General features: G+C 39.9%; 2 protein-coding genes, 1 long non-coding RNA gene and 3 pseudogenes across 4 annotated transcripts in view; all 6 read right to left on the bottom strand.

Moving 5' to 3' along the window:
- The window catches only part of LOC146483464 (uncharacterized), a 58,010-nt gene extending 52,238 nt beyond the window's left edge, over nucleotides 1-5,772 (bottom strand). The window contains exon 1 of the long non-coding RNA XR_014863793.1: nucleotides 5,462-5,772. This is a non-coding gene — a long non-coding RNA (uncharacterized LOC146483464). The remainder of the gene's footprint in view (nucleotides 1-5,461) is intronic.
- Nucleotides 1-20,835, bottom strand: part of LOC146483453 (glycine receptor subunit alphaZ1-like) — a 178,975-nt gene that overhangs the window by 102,209 nt on the left and 55,931 nt on the right. The gene's annotated exons all lie outside the window — the stretch shown is intronic.
- LOC146483465 (BTB/POZ domain-containing protein 6-like) lies at nucleotides 350-2,387 on the bottom strand (annotated as a pseudogene). The gene is made up of 2 exons (XR_014863788.1): nucleotides 557-2,387; nucleotides 350-507 (listed from the first exon to the last, which is right to left on the bottom strand). The product of XR_014863788.1 is annotated as a BTB/POZ domain-containing protein 6-like (transcript).
- Nucleotides 6,093-20,835, bottom strand: part of LOC146483455 (BTB/POZ domain-containing protein 6-like) — a 59,895-nt gene continuing 45,152 nt past the window's right edge. The window contains exon 2 of the mRNA XM_085105628.1: nucleotides 6,093-6,489. The gene's annotated coding sequence lies outside the window, so the exon portion shown is untranslated. The remainder of the gene's footprint in view (nucleotides 6,490-20,835) is intronic.
- On the bottom strand, nucleotides 6,543-8,525 carry LOC146483463 (BTB/POZ domain-containing protein 6-like; annotated as a pseudogene).
- On the bottom strand, nucleotides 13,643-15,806 carry LOC146483462 (BTB/POZ domain-containing protein 6-like; annotated as a pseudogene).

The following is a 20,835-nucleotide window of genomic DNA, read 5'->3' as shown; positions in this document are numbered from 1 at the left end:
GCCCTTTTGCCGGGACAAAAAAATTGGCCGTAATAACGAGGTGACCGTATTAAGGCGGGTTCACTGTAGGTCTTTCACACCAGTACCGCACATGCCAATGGCTAGCGGCAATGTTACAAAAAATGTATGCCCTTAAATTATATTAATCTATCTGTTGTGTATCACAAACGAAACATAAAAATATTGCTCCAACAGGGTTATGACCGCATGTGAAAGTTTTAGGGAAAAGAAACGAAGCGTGACAGTACAGCCGAAGGGTGCACATGCAGAGCCGAGACTGAGAGCGTTTGCTTGCAACCGGTAGACATTAAAAAAAAAAAAGACAGATTGTACGATATTTTTAGCTTTAATACAGTGGCCGCGCTCACAGGTTTGACTTTAGAGAGTCAAACCTTGTCTCAAAAGGCTACACCTTGGTTAATTACAATCATGGCTGTTTAACAATTAAACAAACATACAGTCTATGATAATTTACCATAATTTGAACAGAACAGCTCATTAACTGTGCTTAAGCGGCCAAAGCCTATGTACAGGTGTCTCCTAGAGAATAGGACACATTTTCATGCCTGCTGTTGCTGTGCTAGCACTTCTGAGAAAGGAAATTTATAAATGGTAAATTTATGATAATTAAAGAACTAACTTTAATCTTACTAACATTTGTGTCTGCAGAACCAGTATAATACTCTTGTTGAAGAATCACAACATTTAAGATTTTTTCCATATATTTCACCAGGTAACAAATATCAGGGTCTATTGTTTTAGTTATAAACAAATGACTTTGATTCCCTGACAAATCGCCATAAATGATAAACTATTAGATTTCTAAATAAAGGTTCTTAGCAAACCTTGTAAAACTGCACTACACACTTGTAATATGCTGTGAGACTCTTTCAGCTCCCTGATCCATCAGACGATCGTGGCTGTGATTGGAATCATTCAGATTAAAAACCATGCATCAAGTTGAGATTAAACAGGGGAACAAGTGGAGAGCTGGTTACTCACCAGGGTATTTTTGAAAGTAAAAACTAAATGTTCTAATTTACTATCATACTAGTGAAAACAGAAATTCTGAAAACTGCCCGCATTGAACCGTGCTGTGAAATCCTGAAGAAGTGTAGCTGTTAAAGGAAAACACCACCCCAGAATGCTTTATGAGAGACAGACCATCCTTTCCATAACAAGACGGTGGACCACGTATTTTAGCCTCAAATCTGACAAAACCAGAATTTGCTTTTAAAACAATCGGCCGCTCAAAAACAATATCAAAGCCTTGATAATCTCTTATTTCACTCTGCACATGCTTAGATACAAATCTATCCCCTTCAATTGCGAGCACAAACCCATTGCTCTCCTTTAACTTTAACTCCACTGAATATATGTCGTCGGCGTTTCCAAAAAGACGCACTGCATGCACCTTTACATCCTTGTTTGTTTCTAGACCGATACGGTTGGAAACACCGGAAGAATAATCCCATCGACGATCAGTTGATACTGACCTAAACCTAGAAATTACATTCAACGACGGCCCAGTTCTCTTTGCCGAAGAAAATCCTGTTACACTTTTAAGAGCAGAATTGAAATGTTTTACCAGGTCGTATGATTCTTTCTTTGTTAGTATATCAGAGTCGAGAACAACATCGACAAACTCCGTTTGCTCCATTAAAGGAAAACGAATTCCCTTCACGATTCGTTCTTCAAGGATCCTTCTTTTCTCGGATCCTTCTGCTTCGAGGCCTTGTTTTCTACATTCGTTTACAGCCCAGCAATCGACTGCTTTGAATAATTCCACTTCCTTGATGTTCAGTGAATCTTTCTTAACTAATTCTTCAAGTATCGACCTTTCGATTATCACGAAACCATCTGATTTCACAGCTTTCTCCGTTTCCTTCTCGATCACTTCCCAGCAGTGATCCAACAGATCTTTCTCTTCGTATTTCTGTGCGTCTGGCATCACCTGGAACACGTTCGACGCGTCCACGTTTTCTTGCAGGTAGGCGGAGCATTTGTCGGCCAAAGAAGGTAGCATGTATTTTTTCGCCAAATACATCAGCTGCATCACATTGTCCGGAGTCAAGTTCGCCTCATCACTGTATATGAAACGAAACAACTCCAACAGACTTTCATATTCGCAATCACAGATGTCGACATAATCTTTCGTCTCCGCCAATTCACCGTAAAACATGGCATAAAACACTGGACTGCTGATAGCCAACACAAACTTGTGAGCTGGAATTAATCATCTTGCTTTCTCTTCCCCCATGGGAGTCTCGAACGACGAACTTTATATCGCTTGACAGTTCTTGGTTGAAAATGATCAAAACTCTTTCTCTGATAGCACTCCTTGTTGTTGATTGTCAAAACTGTTCTCTGACTGTATTGAGAGACATTTGCAGTTAAAGTTGTTACTCGTTTTCTTAGCTTTTTTCGCAGGCGCTTTCGTTATCAAATCTGCAAGCAGGGCGTAACATGTCGATAAGTTCGAAAGTGGATAAAAATCGATCGTTGTCGATCAAATTTGATATTAACCAATCGATAAACATCGCGGGAAATCGATAAAAATCGATCACAAGATTTTTTTGTGATTAGGGAGCTTAAGCACAGACGTTCGTGAGCCACGGACGGCAACCGGAAGTCGAATGTTTCCTTTTTTGGCGTGGTTTCGCTCCTGACCATGGACAGGAAAAGCTCTTGTTGGTGACTATGGCTTGACCTTGCAAATGCGTTGGCGTGAGAATGCTTCCAAAAGGCAGAAAATTCAATTTCCGGTTGCCGTCCGTGGCTCAAAAACGTCTGTGCTTAAGTTCCCTATTATTGATTTTGATCGACTGTAATTGACAAGTATCAAAATATGAAAAAGATATATGGCGGGAGATAAGACTGCTTTCGAGCGCGCACTAACGAAGTGCGAGCCGATCCGCTATAGCAAGATTTCATTAAACCCGGATTCAGTACACTGTATTAGAAGCTCAAACGAACATTAGGAGCAGCAAAATAACTCCATTCACGTCAAATTTTCCGAAAAACGCTCGGACATCGCGGCTCAGGGAACGTCAGTTCGGGTTATGTCAAACCTGTATACAGCTGTTTCGATAAAGGTTGTCCAAAAAAGCGTTAAAGCGTACGCTTTATCGGGTATTTCCCAGACTACTTTTTGGCATTTAATTGTCGCGTACACCTTTATGCTTTTATGGACAACCTTTGTCGAAACAGCTGTATAACGGTCCTGTATATAGCGGTCACCTTGTGTATAACGGTCACTGAACAACTTTCCAAAAATCGTCCCTTATATTTACTGTTAAGTTGACCTGCATATAGCGGTCACCTCTACATAACGGACGCGGTCACCCTTTAGACTTCCTGAATCCACAATTTCATTATCTTCTACGTACCTGTATATTACGGTCACAAAATTGGGTTACGATTAACGAACAATGACAAGCTTTATCCAACAGCTCGTTAAATAGTAGCCACCAAGGCAGAGATCTCACAAAAATACAAATATTAGTACTAAACACAACTACTAATACATGTCATCGCCTACGTTCGACACATGCTTGTAACAATAGTTACTGTAACTGTAACAACACAACCGTACCACACTGTTTTCACTTTCATCATATAGTTCCCTGATTATAACACTGCACTGTACTTATCAAGTTGACAGCCGCGGTTTTTCACTGAAAGTATACTGCACCTCCCTTAAAGTACATCACGGACATTTTATGGGCCTTTTTTATCGTGATTATTGCGTTGCTGTTACTCGTTGCTGTCAGTTAAAGGTAAATTGAGTGATTATTTGCACTTAAAAATGCTACGTATTGACTCCTGGAGAAGAGTTTATAAAGTAAACCTGTGTACAGCAGTCACCCTGTATATAACGGTCACCTGGCCATTTCCCAAGGATGACCGTTATATACAGGTTTGACTTACAGGGAACGAATCAGGGGCAGTCAACGAAATATTTCGGAAAAATATCTCTTCGGATGGAAGGTCCCCTAAAAATTTCGAAACTGTTCTCCTAGCGATGCCCTAGACTTTTCGAGGTTTTTCGGAAAACCATCAAGTTGCCCTAGAATTTTCGGAAATAATGTGTTCACGTTTAAAAACACATAATTTTTGGATGGTGTTTTGGTCCGCTAAAATATTCGTCCGTCGTAACTATTCTAAAAGCTGCTAAAATTTTTGGTGAAGAATTGAGATTTCATCAGGAATGTACATGAATATGTCTTTTATTTTCCTAATTATAGGTAGTATACCCGTCTATTAAGCAGGATACGTATTTAGGTCTGATAGAGAGCGTACAATTTCATCCCCTAACTTTTTCGGATGAATATGTTTATATACGCCTATAATATTCGAATGAGCATTAAAATTCCCTAAGATTCTCGCTAAATTTACATTGTCACACTTATAGCGGAGAGAAAACGTCCCCTGAAATTTTCTAATGGAAATATGACCATTAGGTGTCCTCGAAATTTCGGCAAGACCCATCAGAGTAGCTAAAACTTTCGGATGAGACAAAAAAGTCTCCTCAAACTTTCGGAACGACCAAAGTTCCCCTAAAATATCCGAACAGATAAATGTTTTTAGGGCAGCTTCAAATTAACTTAACAGGCCTGTAAAGCATGCAGAAATCCATTTTAGGCACTTCTGATGTATTTGGAAAGATTTGGTCGTTGGGTGCCCCTGACCGAATATCAGGCACGATCGAACGGTTTAGCACGGCTGAACGAAATAATGTTAACCATTTCTCAAGGTAAACATCCTATTCTACGTTGAGTAATCAGTAACTTTTTTCGATTTCCCCGGTGAACTCCAGGTGACCAACTCCTGGCCAAAGAGCCTGGGAACTGGGAGTTCGAGACTGAGTCATGCTATAACCGTGACGTTTCGTGGCAATCTGATTTTTAAATTTCGGGGAAACAGAAAAATAAAACAATTATGACTTTTACAAAGAAATGTATGGCGTCCGGGAGGTGATAAAACCTTACAATTCACTTTTCAATATTTTTCTTAAAGTGCCCCTGGGACGACATCTTTTTGCATTTTCGTGTAGAATATGACCTTCTTACTCATGTTACCAAATTTCAATCCTTTACGGCGATTGGAAGTATTTTTTTTAGCTTTTTATTCGAGATTTCACGGCCGCCATTACTTGGCCTTGTTCCGGAAGTTAAGGCTCAAATTACAGGAAGTGACGTCATTGGCTCAACACGAAAAATTCCACATGGCTAATTTTCATATGGATTCTACTTCATAAACTGTATTCTGCTGTTGCGAACTAAATAACTGACAGGTAGTAAACAGACTATTAAAGGTTGTGAAAAGGCACTTGCAGCGTCAGAATTCAACATTAATTTGTTTTAATTATATATTTTGTGGGCACATTGCTTTTTAACTTCCAAAAATTCTGGGGGGACTCAAGCCCCCCCTGCCCCTCCCCCCGCTACGGGCCTGTGACCTTGGATGGGATGGTTAAAATAAGGAAAAATGTGATGCTTGTGACAGAAAATCTCTGGGCACTGAGTGCGGCACTCAACCTATCAAGTTATGTATAAAATCTAAATCTTGATGAGTGTGACTGCATCCTCGGTGACCCAGGAGTAGATAGTTGGGTCAGGATGAAGACAAAACGGGTAAGTTTGACAAGAACGATCACGATCGTTCTTGTCAAACTTCCTACATGATCGTTCTTGTAAACTCAGCAGTTTTGACTTCCTCCTGACCCAACTATCTGCCACTGGCTTTCCGAGGATGGTGTGACTGGCACATAAACTTTAAATATACCAGCGCAAAAGCGCATGTACGAAACTCTGGGCATTCTACATTCTACACAGTTAAATACTTGGGTGCTTATTTGATGTTTCCATGTGATTAGTGCATGTGTAACATACAGGGAAAAGTACTAAAGGGTGGTACAGCCGTGAAGGATGCGCATGCAAAAGTCAAAACTGAGAACCCTGACAACATTTTCTTGAAACTGGTAAAGGTAGGGAAAGTGTTATTAAAGAGACAGATTGTGTCATACAGTGCCACACAGGTTTGACTGTAGAGAGACAAATCATGCCTAGAACTAAAAGGTTACACCTTGGTTTATTACAAATCATGGCTGCTTAGCAAATTAAGCAAACATACGTATACAGTGTCTACAATAATTTACCATAATTTGAACAGAACAGCTCATCATTAACTGTGCTTAAGCCCATGTACAGGTATCTCCAAAACAATAGGAGACATTTGCATGCTAAATTTATAAAATTAAAGAACTAACTTACCGGTAAATCTTGGTAACGTTTGTTTCTGTAGACTGACAGCATAACACTGTTGTTGAAGAATTACAACACTTTTGTTAAAACATTTTCCATATTTACGAGGTAAAAAATATCACAGTCTCTAAATGTTTTAGTTATAAACAAATGACTTTGATTCCCTGACAAATGTCCATATATGGTAAACTATTAGATTCCCAAAAACTGGTTCCTAGGAAACCTTCCAAAACTACACTCAAACTATACACTTGTTAAAATTGCTTAAAAGGGGCTTAAAACTGATCTAAAAAACTTTGAGAAAAACTCCATTCTTTCGTTCACAGAGTTCTTATCAATGTTTGAGTGTAAAGACTCCAGAAAAATTCTGCGCTTGTAATTAGTCTCATTCCTTTCAAGAATTTCGCCGTAGCGTGGGTGGATATACACTTGTAATATGCCGTGAGACTTTTTCAGCTCACTCACCTCTCAGATAATCTTGGCTGTGATTGGAATGATTCAGAACATAGTTAATTGAGGGACTGGTTATGAAACTTTGCCATAAAAACAATGGTGCTGCAATTTATGTTGGAAGGGCCACGACAATGCACAATCCTTTGTGCAGTTGAATATCTTAACACGAACGTTTCTACTGGTCAGTTGCTCCAACAAATTTCAAAATCTATGGTCGTCTGTGCACTGTCAAGGCCAAAAATGCTAACAAAAACATATAAGAAAGAAATTTGCGGGCTTTGTAACTATTGCCTTTTATGAACTATGTTCAGAATGAAAACCATGCATGCATAAAATCAAGATTAAACAGGGGAACAAGTGGAGAGAGCGACATTAATGCAAGGCTACTCATCAGGATAATTTTCTTGATGTAAACGTAAATGCTCTAGTTAGCTACCATACCAGTGAAAACAGAAATTCTGGAAACTGCCCGGCGGAGTTAAAACATGAGGAGCTACTAAAGGAAAACACCACCCCAGAATGCTCTATGCGAGACAGACCATACTCTCCATAACGACAAGGTGGACCACTTATTTTAGCCTCAAATCTGACATAACCAGAATTTGCTTTAAAAGCAATTGGCTGCTTAACGACAACATCAAAATCTCGAAAATTTCCTATTTTACTCTGCACAAGCTTAGCTACAAAAGGCTAACCCCCTTAGTGGCGAGTACAAACCCTTTACTGTCCTTTACCTTTAAGTCTACTAAATATACGTCGTCGGCGTTTCCCAAAAAAGACGCACTGCATGCAACTTTACATCCTTGTTTGCTTTTTCATCGATACAATGGGAAACACTGGAAGAATAATCACACTTCAAATAAATGCATATTGCCTCGGACCTAATCCTGTAGAAACTACATTTAACGCCTGCCCAGTTCTTTTTGCCGAAGAAAATCCTGTTACACTTTTTAGAACAGAACTAAAATATTTTACCAGGTCGTATGACTCTTTCTTTGTAAGTATATCAGAGTCGAGAACAACATCAGCAAACTCCGTTAGCTGCATTGAAGGAAAACGAATTCCCTTCACGATTCGTTCTCCAAGGATCCTTCTTTTCACGGATCCTTCTACTTCGAGGCCTTGTTTTCTACATTCGTTTACAGCCCAGCAATCGACTGCTTTGAATAATTCCACTTCCTTGACGTTCAATGAATCGTTCTCAACTAATTCCTCGAGTATTGACCTTTCGATTGTCACGAAACCATCTGATTTCACAGCCTCCTCCGTTTCCTTCTCGATCACGTTCCAGCAATGATCCAACAGATCTTTCTCTTCGTATTTCTGTGCGTCTGGCAAGATATGAAACACGTTTGACCCGTTCAAATTCTCTTGCAGGTAGACGGAGCATTTGTCAGTCAGGGAAGGTATCATGTATTTCTTCGCCAAATACATCAGTTGCATCACATTGTCCGGGGTCAAGTTCGCCTCATCGCTGTATATGAAACGAAACAACTCCAACAGACTCTCGTATTCGCAATCAGAGATGTCGACATAATCTTTCGTCTCCGCCAGTTCACCGTAAAACATGGCATAAAACACTGGACTGCTGATAGCCAACACAAACTTGTGAGCTGGAATCGTCTTGCTTTCACTTCCGCCCTGGGAGTCTCGAACGACGAACTTTATATCGCTCAAGAGTTCGTGGTTGAAAATGGTCAAACATCTTTCTCTGATAGTGCTCCTAGCTGTCGATTGCCAAAAATCTTCTGTGCCTGTTTTGAGAGACATGTGCGGTTAAAGCTTTTTACCCGTTTTCTTTTTAGCTTTTTATGTCTTTTATCAGGTCCAATTTTCTCTTCCCGACAGAAACGGGAGCGTCTGTCTTTGTAAGTCACGCTATTGTGTCACGCATGGATTAATTAGTCGCAGGCTCAAATTAGTTACCAGCTCAACCGAGATAGGATTTCTGCAAAGCAAGAAAAATTGTTACGGGGGTCGTTAGGAGGCAGCCAGTCAAAATCTTTCAGTTTTTTCGAATTCCTCAGTGAATTTCAGGTGAGCAATTGCTGGTCAAGGGTCCTGAGTCATACCGTGAAGTTTCGTGGAGATCTGATTCAAGTTCGGAGAAATAGAAAGACTTTTACAAAGAAAAGTATGGCGTGCGAGTGGTGGTAACTCGTACAATGCATATTTCAATATTTCCTCGAGTTTGAAGCAGGTCTCTACGAAATTGAACATCTGGCAAATATTTCAGGCATGTAGTATTTTCAGGAATACCGGAACACCGGAACACCGGAACATCCCAACAACCCGGAACACCCACCAAGAAAATCCGGAACATTCCCCCCAAACCCGGAACACCCCCATGAAAACCTGGCCTGATTGTCTGACGGTCCAGGTCGTTCGCGGCGATTGTCACGCACTCTCTCGGGAGAGAGTACGTGACAATCACACGAATTAACACCTCAGAATGTGTTTGTAAAATACCGTATTTACTCGAATAAGCTCCGCCCCCGAATAAGCGCCGCCCTCGATTAAGCGCCGCATATGGAGCGGAATGTTTAATAAGCGCCACCCTCGAATAAGCGCCGCAGCTCCGGTGCGGCGCTTATTTGAGTATTTCCATAAGATAATAAAGATACACTGTAATCGCTGCAATGCGGCTCTAAGCCAGCAATGGGAATTTATTTTCATCAATAGTGATGTTTTTCAGTTCGAAGTGAGTATATCTTGATGCTCTTTCATTCAGTTCTCTCTTCAAAATGTTCGCGTTCTTCAGTTCTTGCGTGAAGGCTGTAAACTTCGCCGGTACGACAAGCCCAACCTTCCTCTTTCTCTTCCCTGTAACTGTTGCAGTAAGGAGATTGTCAGCGTTTGCTTGTACAATCAAAATGTTTTGGCTTTGTGGTATGAGCCTTTTAATAAGCGCCGCCCTCGAATAAGCGCCGCACAGGAGACACGAAAAAATTAAATAAGCGCCGCGGCGCTTATTCGAGTAAATACGGTAGTCAGAATACCTCCACGCATTGAAGTAAGCTGAGAAACCGGCCGCTGATGAAGAGGTAGAAGCCTCGAAAAGTTGTCCTTATTTTACAATCTCACAATCTCGAAAATTTTACAATCTTCACAATAAATAAATGTAAATGTATGAAACATATAATTTGAACTGCGGATGAAAGATCAAATAGAAGAAAGATCTTTGCAGTTAGTACGTTAGTACGTTAGTATGTTTCATATATTTACATTTTCGCAATATGACCAGCTCCCAGTTGGCTTGATAGCTCAGTTGGTAGAGCACTGCACCGGCATCGCACAGGTCATGGGTTCGAATCCCATTCAAACCTGAATTTTTTCAGGCTTTCTTTTCGCAACTGCTTGAGTTGCGTACTAACTGCGAGGATCTTTCTTCTATTTAATCGCACAATCTCGAAAATATTTACAAGCGCTTCTCTCCAGTTCCCCTCTTCACTCGTTGACTACTGACTGAAAAAGGGAAGGCTCGCAGTCTATCCTCTCTTGCAGGAAATAACTTCAAGTATAGTTTTCAAAATAGCTATTTGTGAAGCTGACTAAAAATATCTTTTGCTTTGGATCGGTAAAAATGCAAAATACTCAGTAATGTACGACATTCCTCCGAGAAATGGAAAAACCTATTGCTTTTGCATTGTGAAGAGCACATTAAAAAGATATTAATAAATGTTTAAATTAATTAACAGCCGTGTAATCTGAAAATTAAATCAAATAAGGAAGGCACTTGGGTTGTGTCTAGTATCTTTATACTTCTCCTCAAATAGTAATAATAAGAAGAAGAAGAAGAAGAAGAAGAAGAAGAAACCAATAACGCTTTACAATAATAATACGTGTAAAATATGTGATAACAATACGTTAAACAGTAATAGATAACAGTAACACCTAAAATATACAAAGACTATGATATGAATAACTAATCAAGATAATTATTTATAAGAAAAATAATTCAACAATAATGAAAGCGCCAAAAAGCTTCTTAAAAAGAACGTTTAAAAAGAAATGTTTTGAACTGCTTCTGAAAGGTGCTTAAAGATTCAGTTTCTCTAATATTGTTAGGAAGGCTGTTCCATAGCATAGGACCATTCACAGAAAAGGTCTTCTTCCATATGTCTTGAGGTTGTACCGCGGAACAACGAGGAGTCTTTTGGAGGAAAAGCGTAAAGACCTGGTCGGTTCATATTTGGTGATCATGTCAGATATATAGAGTGGCGCAATGCCGTGGTATGCCATAAAAACTAGTACTAAGATCTTAAATTCAATTCTACCAGCAACAGGCAACCAGTGGAGTTCTTTAAGTATCGGAGTAATATGTTCAGTCTTCTGAGTGAATGATAATATTAAAAACAAGCAGCGGAGTTCTGTGCATATTGCGGAAGTTTTTGAAGGAGGTTTTTGTGGGTTTTTGGAAGGCGGTTTTTGTTTTTGTAGTCCAGATAGTACCGAATTACAATAATCAAGTCTAGAAGTCACAAACGCATGTATAAGTATTTCAAAGTGTTGATAAGATAAAAATCTTCTTATTGTAGCTAAATGTCGGAGTTGATAAAAGGCAGTCTTGCAGACGGAGTTAACATGTTACTTCATCAGTAGCGTCTTGTCGAACCAGACTCCAATGTTTCTGACAGATTCGGAGGCTTTAATTAGTTTAGTGCCAGCATACACAGAATCCACCCTTCACACATGGAAACACGCGCAGCGATATGCGGAATAGAGAAACAAACATGGCGAGCAAAAAGTGTTCACTTCCAGTCGACTACACACACAGCTGCATTCTCTCTCGTCGGTTGTTTTATACGACATCTCATTCAAGAAACCTAGGGGGAAACTGTACGACGTGAAGAGAATCATTGAGCGTCGGAAGACACGATATGTTAGTTTTTCTTTATGCTATTTATTTCACGAACTTTTGAAGGACCATTTCGCTAGAATCGGTCTTACATGGGTTTCTTTTGCTGGTCTTCGACGGGTTTATTTTACCGCTCTTACACGGGTTTATTTTCCCTGTCTTTTTAATAGACGGGTTTATTTTATTGGTCGTCTTCAACGGGTTAGACGGGTTTATTTTGCCGTTCGCGCGGAAAATTCCCGCTCTTTACAACGCTGACCAACCTGATTGTTTAACCACTCTCCTCAGTTCTCAACGGAGGCTGAAGGCCTGGTTTAAAGCTTTATTTTGATACCAAAATGGTGTTGACTTTGAGGAATGAACTTGGCCGGGAAAATTAATCCATCCAACGGAAACATGGCCAGCTGCAATGGAAGACTGCTACTTCTGGAATTTTCCACGTAAAATAGAAGGGTAAAGAGAGCGGCAGTAGCGCTAAAATCGCACTAAAAAAGGACGGTGTTAACGGTTTGGGGTAGATTTGACATTCACAACATGGGATTACGGTTGTTTCTTCTAACGGATCCCAACTTGGAAAATGTTACAGGTACGCCAGAAATTATTCTATCCTTAATTATATTTTTCGCTCCATACATTTCTTTGTAAACCTAATCGCCATGTTTGTTTCGGAAATGTGCTGCCGTTTCGCGGGCGCCACGTCCGGAATAGTTGGCTGCCACCTCATCCATTTAATATTCTAACATTTCTTTCATCCAATTGGCTCGCCATCGTATGTCTTCGATTCACTGGACAAGCGAGGCATAGCTGATTTTGATGAACTTATTCATAAAAAAATATCCCCAGAATCTTGAGGTCTTGTCTTATACCTTCATACTTTAATCCGACAACGTTATTTGAAATAGCTGTAAATCCCTTCCGTTTAAAGCCGATGAATTCCCAAATAAAAGTTTGTCAAGGATGCAGCGGGCTACTTCATTTATCATCAGGAACCGTTACCAACGCACCTTTCGATTTTTGTGTGGCCAGAAAGGAGAGGCGGTATTACAAAGACCCTAAAACAGGACAATTATTTACGGCCGCGCGGGAAACGGACGCGCATTATCATCTTCGAGTCGCGTGCGTTCAAGCAGTGGAGCCGTCATTTCTGCTGTGCACGCTGGTCATCTCTGAAGGATTGCAACTCACAGAGTGCCACAAAAATTATGTTATAAAGGAGTTCGGTCTGAAAGCCTGCTGGAATTTATTTCTTTTTTTTGCTATTGTTGCTGTGCTTTGTTTGGTTTATATAGCTGCTAAGTTCAAGTTTATGCCTGGTTCAGTTTTAGTTTTCTTTCTTTGAGATTTTTGTGAATGCATGGTAATGAGAAGAATACAAGTGACTGAATCTCAACATAACATGTAACTCTTTTCGTATAACGTTTGTTATTCATTTTCATGACATTGTTTACCTTATGATGTTTTGAGTAAAATTCAATTTAAGCGACACTTATCAGTCTGGAAACGTTTTTGTACAATCATCCTATACAAGAGAGGATCAAGGGGTGCCCCTTGATCCTCTCTTGCCTGGGATCAGTTCATAATTTTCAAACTCCTTTCTGTTTCTACAATATTTTTTTTACATTTTATACTTTCAAGGATGTTGAAGTTGCCCGTGATAGCGGCACGAAAGCGTTGTGTTATTAAAGAAAGCAACAAAAGGTGAAGTATAATTGAACGTCTCGTGTCTTAGGTATTTTAAATTGTTCCTATTCAGGTTTCTCATTTTCATATTTCTTTGCGTTCCCTATTTTTACACGTGTTCTGAGTCTTTTGTTCTTAGAGATTTTGCGCTGTTCCTGGTTTTCTGGAAGGTGTTCCGGGTTTTCTGGGAAGGGGGAAAGGGTGTTCCGGGTTTTGGGTGGATGTTAAGGGTTTTCTTGGTGGGTGTTCCGGGTTCTGGGGGTATTCCGTGATGTTCCGGACCCAGTACCGGACCTGCAGATGGCTAGTGGGGATGTTATAAAAAATTTATGCCCTTAAATTATATTAATATATCTGTTGTGTATCACAAATGAAACAGGAAATATTGCTCCAACATGGTTATGACAGCATGTGGAAGTTTTAGGGAAAAGCAATGAAGCGTGATAGTAAAGCCGAAGGGTGCACATGCAAGAGTCAAGACTGAGAACATTTGCTTGCAACCGGTAAACGTTATTAAAGAGACATATTGTATCATAATGATATTTTGCTTTAATGCAGTAGCCGCGCTCACAGGTTTAACTGTAGAGAGTCAAACCTTGTCTTAAAAGGCTACATTTTTGTTGATTACAATCATGGCTGTTTAACAATTAAACAAACATACAGTGTCTATGATAATTTACCATAATTTGAATAGATCAGCTCATTTACTGCTCTTAACCCTATGTACATTTGGTTGCCTGCTGTAGCTGTGATAGCGGTTCTGAGAAAGGAAATAAATGGTAAATTTATAAAATTAAAGAACTAACTTAAATCTCACTACCATTTGTGTCTGCAGAACCAGTATAATACTATTGTTAAAGGATCACAACAATTTTGTTAAAGATTTCTTCAGCTCCCTTATCTGTCACATAATCTTGGCTGCAATTGGAATGATTCAGAATAAAAACCATGCTACTATATTCCTTCACAAAGGTTCCTAAGGAAACCCTCCAAAACTGCACTTACAGTCTACACTTGAATGAAAGCCACGCTTCAAATCAAGATTAAACTGGAAAAAAGTGGTTAGAGTGGCATGAAAGCAGGGTTATTTACCGGGATATATATATATTTTTTTCATGTAAAAACTAAATGATCTAGTGTGCTATCATACAAGTGAAAACAGAAATTCTGAAAACTGCCCGCGTTGAACCATGCTATGAGAACCTGAAGAGTTGTAGCTGTTAAAGGAAAACACAACCCTAGAATGCTCTATGCAAGACAGACCACCTTCTCCACAACGAGAAGGGGGACCACTTATTTTGGCTTCAAATATGAGATAATCAGAATTTGCCTTTAAAGTGATTGGCTGTTTAAAAACAATCTCAAAGCCTTGATAATCTCCTATTTCACTGCTGTCACTGTGCAGGTGCTTAGACAAAAAATTCCCCCTTTCAGTTGCAAGCGCAACATTGTTGCTATTCCTTACAATTAACTTCACTGAATATTCATTGTTGGCGCTTCCAAAAAGACGCACGGCATGCACCTTTACATCCTTGTTTGCTTTTACACAGATGCAGTTGGAAATACCGGTGTAATAATGCCACACACAATTAGCTGATATTGATCCAAACCTAGAAATCACATTTAAAGCCGGCCCAGTTCTTTCTGCCGAAGAAAATCCCGTTAGACTTTTCAGAACAGAACAAAAATTTTTTACCAGGTCGTTTGACTCTTTCTTTGTTAGTATATCAGAGTCGAGAACAACATCGGCAAATTCCGTTTGTTGCATTGAAGGAAAACGAATTCCTTTCACGATTCGTTCTCCAAGGATCTTTCTTTTCACGGATCCTTCTGCTTCGAGGCCTTGTTTCTGGCATACGTTTACAGCCCAGCAATCGACTGCTTTGAATAATTCCACTTCCTTGACGTTCAATAAATCGTTCTCAACTAATTCTTCGAGTATTGATCTTTCGATTGTGATGAAACCATCTGATTTCACAGCTTCCTCCGTTTCCTTCTCGATCACTTTCCAGCAATGATCCAAAAGATCTTTCTCTTCGTATTTCTTTGCTTCTGGAAAGACATGAAACACGTTTGACGCGTTCAAATTCTCTTGGAGGTAGGCGGAGCATTTGTCGGCCAGAGAGGGTAGCATGTATTTTTTTGCCAAATACAACAACTGCATCACATTGACCGGGGTCAAGTTCGCCTCGTCGCTGTATATGAAACGAAACAACTCCAACAGACTTTCATATTCGCAATCAGAGATGTCGACATAATCTCTGCGCGCTCTCCGCCAGTTCACCGTAAAACATGGCATAAAACACTGGACTGCTGATCGCCAAGACAAACTTGTGAGCTGGAATCATCTTGCTTTCACTTCCGCCATGGGAGTCTCCAACGACGAACTTTATATCGCTCAAGAGTTCTTGATTGAAAATGGTCAAACATCTTTCTCTGATGGTGCTCCTAGCTGTCGATTGCCAAAAATATTCTCTGACTGTTTTGAGAGACATGTGCGGTTAAAGCTTTTCACCCGTTTTCTTAGCTTTTTTGCACTGAGGTCCAACTTTCGCTTTCGTAAAACAGAAACAGGAACTTCTGGAAGTCACGCTATTGTGTCACGCATGGATTAAATAATCGCAGGCTCAAATTAGTTACCAGCTCCACCGAGGGTGGACTTTGGCGTGGTTGAAGTAATGAATAAACGCTAGATTAAAAGCAGGATTTCTGCGGCCAAACAAGGAAAATCGTTACGGGACAGCCAATAAAAATCTTTAACCTTTTTCGATTTCGCCGGTGAACTTCAGGTAAGCAAATGTTGGCAAGGCGGTCATACCATAACCGTGAGATTTCGTGGAGCCTAGGGGTGCTTACCGTTTACGCAAACCACCCGGATGGAAATTTTCGGCATAAATACGAAACGATTTAGCTTGTCTTAACAGAAGATGGGCATGTATGAACATCAGCTTTAAATCCCAAAAAGAGTAATAAAAATGTATCACTTTGACTAGATGCCCTTAATTTCAGAAGTACTCCAAATGGAATGATGCGTACCATTTTCCGGATTTTCCAACTGGAATTTCCGGGTTTTACATGTAAATGGTAAGCAACCTAGATTTAAGTTCGGGGAAATAAAGAGATAAGACAATTGTGACTTTTACAAAGAAAAGTATAGCGTGTGAGTGGTGGTAACTCGTATAATGCATATTTCAATATTTCCTGGAGTTTGAAGCAGGTCTCTACGAATATTGAACATCTGGCAAAAATTTCATGAGTTCGCTTTAACTTGATGCATGTTCACTATGTCGTCTTGGTCGTAAAATGTGTTAGATTGGGTGACGAAGGAGTAACCACGCACCTTTCCTATTAAATAAAACAATTCATGCAAGGGAAATTGCGAGGAAAAAAATTCTGCAAAGAAAAACCCAAATAAATACAAATAATGCAGAACGAAATCCGATTATATTGGGATAAGTACTTTTGTAACTCCGCTAGAGTCAAATTAACATTCCCGATGTCTCTAAAACCATGTGGCAACAATACCACGGCATATAGTCTTTCACACCAGTACTGCTCATGCAAATGGCTACTGGGGATGTTATAAAAAATGTATGCCCTTAAATTATTTGAATCTGTCCGTTGTGTATCACAAATGAAACATAAAATATTGCTCCAACATGGTTATGGCAGCATGTGCAAGTTAAAAAAAGACAGATTGTATCATAATAATGTTTAGCTTTAATACAGTGGCCGCGCTCACAGGTTGGCCTGTAGAGAGTCAAACCTTGTCTTAAAAGGCTACACCTTGGTTAATTACAATCATGGCCGTTATTAATGACCAGAACAGCTCATTAACTGTGCTTAAACCTGGAGACATTTGCATCCCTGCGGTTGCTGTGCTAGCACTTCTGAGAAAGGAAATAAATGGTAAATTTATGTAGTTAACATTTGTGTCTGCAAAACCAGTGTTATACTCTTGTTAAAGAATCACAACACTTGCTTTGAAGATTTTTTCCATATTCACTAAGTAACAAATATCAGTGTCTATTGTTTTAGTTATAAACAAATAACTTTGATTTCCTGACAAATGGCCATAAATGGTTATTGGTAATAAACTATTAGATTCCTAAATAGAGGTTCCTAGGAAAACTTGTAAAACTGCACTACGCACTTGCAATATGCTGTGATACTCTTTCAGCTCCCTCATCCCTCAGATGATCGTGGTTGTGATTGGAATCATTTAGATTAAAAACCACGCATCAAATAAAGATTAAACAGGGTAAAAGTGGAGAGCTGATTACTCACCGGGGTATTTTTTGAATGTAAAAACTAAATGATCTAGTTTGCTATCATACTAGTGAAAACAGAAATTCTGAAAACTGCCCGCATTGAACCGTGCTGTGAAATCCTGACGAAGTGTAGCTGTTAAAAGAAAACACCACCCCAGAATGCTTCATGAGAGACAGACCATCCACTCCATAACAAGAAGGTGGACCACTTATTTTAGCCTCAAATCTGACATAACCAGAATTTGCTTTTAGAACAATCGGCCGCACAAAAACAATATCAAAGCCTTGATAATCTCCTGTTTCACTATGCACAAGCTTAGATACAAATCTACCACCTTCAATTGCAGGAAGAATAATCCCACCGACGATCAGTTGATACTGACCTAAACCTAGAAATTACATTCAACGACGGCCCAATTCTCTTTGCCGAAGAAAATCCTGTTACACTTTTAAGAGCAGAATTGAAATGTTTTACCAGGTCGTATGATTCTTTCTTTGTTAGTATATCAGAGTCGAGAACAACATCGACAAACTCCGTTTGCTCCATTAAAGGAAAACAAATTTCCTTCACGATTCGTTCTCCAAGGATCCTTCTTTTCACGGGTCCTTCTGCTTCGAGGCCTTGTTTTCTACATTCGTTTACAGCCCAGCAATCAACTGCTTTGAATAATTCCACTTCCTTGATGTTCAGTGAATCTTTCTTAACTAATTCCTTGAGTATTGACCTTTCGATTGTCACGAAACCATCTGATTTCACAGCTTCCTCCGTTTCCGTCGCAATCACTTTCCAGCAATGATCCAACAGATCTTTCTCTTCGTATTTCTGGGCGTCTGGCAACACGTGGAACGCGTTTGACGCGTTCAAGTTTTCTTACAGGTAGGCGGAGCATTTGTCGGTCAAAGAAGGTAGCATGTATTTTTTCGCCAAATACATCAACTGCATCACATTGTCCGGGGTCAAGTTCGCCTCATCGCTGTATATGAAACGAAACAACTCCAACAGACTTTTATAATAATAATGTTTATTTCTTATATTGCGCAGTCTAACATGCTAGATATGATCGAGTGCGCATTACAAAATCTTAATATAAAGTAATGAATGGCTAATCTAAATAATAACAACAATAATAATAATTTACAATCTCCGGAAAAAACAATAAAATTAAAATATGAGTTAATAAGAGAACTAATAAAAAGCTAATTTAAAAAGATGTGTCTTCAGTAAAACTTTAAAAGTATTCAATGATTGGCATTGTCTGATTTCCAAAGGGAGTCGGTTCCATACTTTGGGCGCGACATTTTCAAACGCCCTATCCCCTAGTGTCTTTTTTGTTCTATAGGTGTTATCCATTAGAAGTATGCCTCGGTGTGATCTCAACTGGTACCGCGAGCTGTCATTGATTTTTATCAAGTCTAAAAGATACTGTGGTGCGACGCCATAGATACATTTGTGAACTAACATTGCTATCTTGAATTCTATTCTGTGGGTAACCGGAAGCCAGTGCAGGTTGATCAGTGATGGTGTGATATGATCATACCTGGATACAGTACATACCAGCCGAGCTGCCGCGTTCTGTAGGCGTTGCAGCTTACCAAGATGAACAGCGGGCGTACCATATAATATACCGTTACAATAGTCTATTCGTGACAATATAATAGCCTGTACAATGGACTTCCTATCGTCATATGATAAGTACTTTCTAATGCGCCGGATGTTGTGTAGATGGTAATAAATAGACTGACATATGCTGTTAATATGTGTGGTCATATTCATGTTTGCATCAAACCAAGCACCAAGATTTCTAACAGAGTGGACAGCAGAAACCTTTACCTCACCTACTTGCAAGTCATTTATCGTAACCTTGTTTAACTGTGTACGCGTACCTATAATAAGAAACTCGGTCTTAGCATCGTTCAGCTGAAGTTTGTCCTGGACCATCCAAGTTCTTATGTCCCTGATGCAAGCTTGTAAAGCGTCAACAGCATCCGTCTCAGTAGCAGAACCATCTGGCTTAAATGAGATGTAGAGCTGCGTATCATCAGCATATGCGTGAACATTAGGGAGATGGGGTTCAACAACATCGAAGAGCTTACTTGCATACAGCATGAAAAGTAAGGGACCTAGACATGAACCTTGAGGTACCCCTTGTGGCAGATCAAAGTCAGTCGAATAGCTCCCGTTAATCAGGATTCGCTGTTTCCTGTCTGATAAATACGAGTGAAACCATTTGAGAGCGGTACCTGTAATTCCATACGTCACGTACAGGCGATTCAGCAACACTTGGTGGTCAATCGTGTCGAATGCTGCACTCAGATCTAACAATACCAAGAGAGTAACTCGTTGATTGTCCATTGCAGTTAGTATGTCGTTCTGTATCTTCAGCAGGGCAGTCTCTGTGCTGTGACCCAGCCGATAGGCTGACTGAAGGGTGGGATACAAGCCCGACTGAGTAACGTGATCGGTTGTCTGATCATAAACTGCCCTTTCAACCAGTTTAGAGAGGTATTGTAGATTACTCACAGGTCTTAAATTGGATAAGGAAGTCCCTTTCTTGGTATTCTTCAGTCTTGGATCCACGAGGGCCGTTTTCCAATCAGATGGAAAGTGTCCCAAGAAGAGAGAAGAATTCACGACATTAGTGATGATAGGGAGAAGCGTATCGGACATGCCGACTACTAAATTGGTCGGCATAGGATCGAGTTGACAGCTTTTCTTCGATGATCTACTGACCAGCTTCCTCATATCTTCCACAGAGTACGTATTGAAATGATCAAGTTTCCTATCGCCTGTAAACACTTTATCCTCACTTTATACTCGCAATCGCAGACGTCGACATAATCTTTCGTCTCCGCCAGTTCACCGCAAAACATGGCAAAAAACACTGGACTGCTGATAGCCAACACAAACTTGTGAGCTGGAATCATCTTGCTTTCAATTCCGCCATGGGAGTCTCGAACGACGAACTTTATATCGCTCAGCATTTCTTTGTTGAAAATGGTCAAGCATCTTTCTCTGATAGTACTCCTTGCTGTTGATTGCCAAAAATCTTCTCTGAAAGTATCGAGAGACATGTTCGGTTAAAGCTTTAAACTCGTTCTCTTAGCTTTTTTGTAGGCCCAACTTTCCTGTTGTTGTGTAAACAGTACGAGAAACAGGAAAAAAAAGTCACGCTACCGATCCACAATGAAACTAGCCTATCCGGGCCGCAGGAAACGGATGCGCCCAAGCCTGCGAGCTTGCAACCCTGTCAAAGAGCTTGCTCGCAGGCTAGATGTACATAGGTCTGGCTATGTTGTTATACACTTT

Source organism: Pavona decussata, unplaced genomic scaffold (genome assembly GCF_977016875.1).
Source record: "Pavona decussata unplaced genomic scaffold, jaPavDecu1.1 SCAFFOLD_38, whole genome shotgun sequence".
NCBI classification, from domain to species: Eukaryota; Metazoa; Cnidaria; class Anthozoa; order Scleractinia; family Agariciidae; genus Pavona; species Pavona decussata.
Note: the sequence above shows the minus strand (reverse complement) of the source record. Positions and strands in the feature narration are given on the sequence as shown.